Source organism: Pteropus alecto, unplaced genomic scaffold (genome assembly GCF_000325575.1).
Source record: "Pteropus alecto unplaced genomic scaffold, ASM32557v1 scaffold76, whole genome shotgun sequence".
Taxonomy (NCBI): domain Eukaryota; kingdom Metazoa; phylum Chordata; class Mammalia; order Chiroptera; family Pteropodidae; genus Pteropus; species Pteropus alecto.
Genome location: NW_006443138.1, coordinates 26,385,557 through 26,389,264, shown reverse-complemented (window position 1 = coordinate 26,389,264; position 3,708 = coordinate 26,385,557). Strand labels below are relative to the sequence as shown.

Below are 3,708 nucleotides of genomic sequence, written 5' to 3'. Positions count from 1 at the left end.
ATTTCACATTATATTTGAATTTCAGCAGGGTCATGAAAGGTGTAATTTTTATAAAAATAATAAAAGGTCTTATTAATTTCTCTGAGAGTCCTTCATGAGCTTTTGAAAATTCTACCTTTCCATTTTTGATTACCATCTTTAGTATCCTTGTAGTGTTTAAATTTTTCGATTGCTAGCTGGTCTTACACTGCAGTTACTAATGGTCTGTGCAGATTACTACAGGCCAGATATTCTTACTTGTATTTAATTACAGGCTTTACCTTTTATCTTCACATGAAATCAAAATCTCAGGCTCTTCCACTCTTCCTTATTCTTCTGATCCCAGCAGCAAGTTCTAATTTCAAAAATCACAATACTCAGGAACTCACTTGAATGCAGAGAGTGTATCTCTCCCATCTATGGCCCAATCTATCTCATCTTTGATCAAATTCAATATTAAATTTAATTCCGACTCTATTACTTAAGAATTATAAGCTTTACACAAGTTACTTAACTCTTCTGAACTTGAATTGACTCCTCTGCAAAGTAGTAATATTATTTTTTGGAGTAACTGGTATTATTTTAGTTCTTAGTAGAGTCTATTTATCTAAGTGAGATTCTCCTTGTGAAATAACTGATTACTCTGCATTGATTACTATTGAGATTTTACAGCAAATTAGATTCAAATTTTAAAGCCAACAATATGTTGAGGTTATTTCAGTTAACTAGTTTTAAAGGTTGAAGAGTGAGACTCATTTATCATATTTACTAAGGGAAATCCTACTGCTTAGGTCATTATTTTGAATTAATTAATTTTTTGTTTAGTAGCATATTTAAGTCTCCATGCATTTGTGTGTTTTTAGTTTTCTTCTTGTAATTGATTTCTAGTTTAATAGCATTGTGATCAGAGAAGCTACATGGTATGATTTCAATCTTCTTAAATTTATTGGGACTTGTTTTGTGGTCTATCCTGGAAAATGTTTCATGTGTGCTTGAAAAAAAAAATCTATATTCTGCTGCTTTGGGGTGAAATGTTCTAAAAATATCAATTAAATTCATCTAGTTTGCTCATATATATATATATATATATTTAACACCTACAGCACCTGGTATTCCTAGGTGGTCTCCCATCCAGGTACTAACCAGGCCTGACCCTGCTTAGCTTCTGAGATCAGACAAGATCAGGCACATTCAGGGTAGCATGGCCATAGACTAAATCCATCTGGTTTAATGTGTTCACTGTTTAAATCCACTGTTTCCTTGTTGGTTTTATGTCTGGATGATCTATTCATTAATGTCAGTGAGATGTGAAAGTCTTCTGTCATTATGACTGTATTATTGTTAATCTCTCTCTTTACGTCCATCAATATTTTCTTTATACATTTAGGTGCTCCTATGTTAGGTCTGTCAATGTTTACAAGGGTTATATTCTCATGTTGGATTGATTCCTTTATCACTATGAAATGTTCTTCCTTGTCTCTTGTTATATAGCCTTTGTTTTAAAGTCTGTTTTTCTGATATAAATATTGCTACCCCAGCTTTCTTTATTGTTTCTATGTGCATGAAATACCTTTTTCTATCCCTTTACTTTTAGTCTGTGTGTGTCTTTTGAGCTGAACTGGGTCTCTTGCAGACAGCATATATATGGGTCAAGTTTTCTTATCTATTTAACCACTCTATGTCTTTTGATTGGAGCATTTAATCCATTTATATTTAAAGAAATTATTGATAGTTATGTAGTTATTCCCATTTTATTATTCATATTTTTCAACTTTTCCTTCTTTAAGAAATCCCTTTAATGTTTCTTTTGATACTAGTTTGGTGATGATGAACTCTTAGCTTTTTCTTGTCTGGGAAGATCTTTTTCTGTCCTTCAAGTCTAAATGATATCTTTGCCGAGTAGAGTAATTTTGGTTGCAGGTCCTTGCTTTTCAACATTTTAAATAGTTTGCGCCAATCTTTTCTGGCCCAAGTTCCTGCTTTTGGCCTACAGTTCCTGCTGAGAAACCAGCTGACAGTCTTATGGGTACTCCCTTGCAGGTAACTAACTGCTTTTTCCTTGCTGCTTTTAAAATTCTCTTTGTTTTCAACCCTTGGAATTTTAATTGTAATAGATCTTGGTCCTCTTTGGGTTCATCTTGTTTGGACTCTCTGTGCTTCCTTAACTTGTTGTGTCTATTTCCTTCACCAGGTTGGGGAAGTTTTGGGTCATTATTTTATCAAATAGAGGTTTTTCATCTCTAGCTCTCTCTATTCTCCTTCTGGTACTCCTATGATGCAAATGTTGTTACAATTGATGTTGTCCCAGAGGTCCCTTAAAATATCCTACATTTTTAAAATTCTTTTTTTGTTGTTGTTGTTGCTGTTTTGATTGGTATTTTCTTCTACCCTGTCTTCCAAATTGCTGATTCGATCCTATGCTTCATCTAATCCACTGCTAATTACATCTAATGTATTCTTCATTTCAGTTTTGTATCATTCATTTTTGACTGTTTTTTTTTTATGCTTTCTATCTATTTTCGTAAGTTATTACTGAGTTCATCTATTCTTCCATTAAGTTCATTGAGCATCCTTATAACCACTGTTTTGAATCCTGTATCTGGTAGATTGTTTGCCCCCATTTTGTTTAGGGTCTGCCTCCCCTCCCCCCCGTTGTTTTGTCCTCTTCTTTCATTTGGGATACATTTCTTTGTCTCCTTGTTTTTGCTGCTTTCTTATGTTTGTTTCTACATATTAGGTAGATCTGCTGTTTCCCAGTCTTGGCAAGGTGGCTTATGTAGTAGGTGTCCTGTGGGACTCAATGGCACAGTCTCCCTGGTAACCTGAGCTTGGTACTTCAGGGGTATCCCTTTTGTGGTTGTATGTGCCCTCCTATTGTAGTTGAGCCTTGATTACTGTTGACATATCAGTGAGCAGGATTGACCCTCAGACTGACTGGCTTAAAGACTGGCTGTGACTACAGCAGATGAGCTATTGTGTGAGAACTAACCCTATTAAGTGTGATTCACTGTAGTGGGCTCTGGTGTCTAAGTCCACCCTTTTAGTGTGTCATTTGTGGAAGTAATTGAGTGGTGCTCTGTTGTGATCTGAAGCTGTTCACCAAGTGTGTTGGTCCTGGGGCCTCTTGGGAGGGGCTCTGGCGCAGATCAAGGTCAGCCTGGTGCCACCTGGTAGGAACTACAAAGTGACCTGTGGTTGGTAGCTGCTTCTTCTGGGCTTAGCAGAACCTGGGAGAGGCTCAGCTGTGAACTGAAGTCAACTGCCATTAGTGTCAGGCTGAGGGCTGCTTAGCAAGAGGTACAGGGCACACTGAGGCCAACTGCTGCTTGTTTGTGGTCTGTGGACCTTTCAGAGATTTTAGGAATGTCCACAGTGTGGGCTGAGGTGGGCTACTTGTGAGTAACAGCCACTGAATGGGGTTCCAGCTTCAGGGAATTGCCAAAGTGGGGCCAGTTTAATGGAAACAAATTTGGTGCCTGCCTGTGCCTACAGCCTGGGTGGAGAGAAGGCTCATCAAAGGAACAATGGTGCTTACCAGCACTTTGGTCTCAGAGAGAGCTGCCCTTTTAAACTTCTCCCTGAAGCCAGTCACTTCAGTTACTCTTCATGTGCCCTGGCACTTTTCAAGCTGCTACTCATCACTGGAGCTCAGAGCAAGGGCATCCCTCAGCGAGTAAGTCCATGCATGGGCCCTTTAAGAGGATGCCTGGGACTCCAGCTGCCCTTTTT

The 3,708-nt window shown here is 38.1% G+C and overlaps 1 non-coding gene across 1 annotated transcript; it reads right to left on the bottom strand.

Annotated features, from left to right (window-relative positions):
- Positions 1-1,073: 1,073 nt before the first annotated feature.
- On the bottom strand, positions 1,074-1,192 carry LOC112472415. Its single transcript, XR_003043630.1, has one exon. It is a non-coding gene; the product is annotated as a 5S ribosomal RNA (ribosomal RNA).
- Between the last annotated feature and the right edge of the window lie 2,516 nt (positions 1,193-3,708).